This window comes from Penaeus monodon, chromosome 30, assembly GCF_015228065.2.
Source record: "Penaeus monodon isolate SGIC_2016 chromosome 30, NSTDA_Pmon_1, whole genome shotgun sequence".
Taxonomy (NCBI): Eukaryota; Metazoa; Arthropoda; class Malacostraca; order Decapoda; family Penaeidae; genus Penaeus; species Penaeus monodon.
Genome location: NC_051415.1, coordinates 23,337,284 through 23,338,199, shown reverse-complemented (window position 1 = coordinate 23,338,199; position 916 = coordinate 23,337,284). Strand labels below are relative to the sequence as shown.

The 916-nt window shown below is 39.2% G+C and overlaps 1 protein-coding gene across 1 annotated transcript in view; it reads left to right on the top strand.

Annotated features, from left to right (window-relative positions):
• Positions 1-916, top strand: part of LOC119592647 (serine/arginine repetitive matrix protein 2-like) — a gene marked incomplete in the record, with an annotated part of 68,424 nt that overhangs the window by 66,861 nt on the left and 647 nt on the right. Inside the window, 1 exon segment of the mRNA XM_037941561.1 lies at positions 445-916.

Below are 916 nucleotides of genomic sequence, written 5' to 3'. Positions count from 1 at the left end.
AGAATTTTGCCCTGGCTTAATGGGGAAAAGATTACTAATGATATGCTGATAGCAAGTTTGATTAAATGAGTAAAATTAAAATGTCGTTGTTAGTAAGAATGAAATATTGGATTTAAAAATTATGATGATACCATAATAATAAACATGTTACGTAAATTCCTAACAGTAACAAAATCCTTTTCTAAGATAACGCTAAGAATATAATGAGAATTGTTTGCCCTGTTTCTTATTTTTTTATCACAACAATTATCATAATATTCATTGGTATTGAAAAGATGCCCTTTAACAAAACCAACAGCCTTAATCCCTAAAGGAGACGTTGTTAGTGTAATGAAACAACATATTTTACCTTAATCTATTTTTTACCTTTATCAGAGTAAGCATTAGCTATAATCCTTATATAGGTTCAATATGCCACCTAATACAAGCACACTTGTATTGCAGAAGGAACGTGTCATCAAGATCGAGCTGACGGACTAGGGTGACGTTCGATCGAAGTCTGCGGTTACGCCAGACTTCGGTGGCCAGCCTCGATTCTCTTGTCGAGTTCATTTCCCGGCCTATATTTGGCGACAGCGTGATGACAGTTTCGAGTCCTGTTCTAGGAGATGACGTGTTAATACATGAGCATAGTTGCGCCTCCGCGAAACTACCACATCTATGGGCTAAGGACCAAGAATTTGCCACAGAAGCCCTGTCGCCAAGCCGTCCGTCCGGCGTCTGTCAAGGGACACGCCCCGCGCACGTTCACATACCGACATGATCTCTCGACAAGCGAGGGGTGAGATTTGCTTCCCTCGTTCAAGTTATGGGGAAAATGTTAATTGCGTCCTCGAAGGCTGACGGAAAATTATATTTTATTTATGTTCTAAGATATAAGAACACTAAGACGAAAAGTGCATATGTACATTGAAAG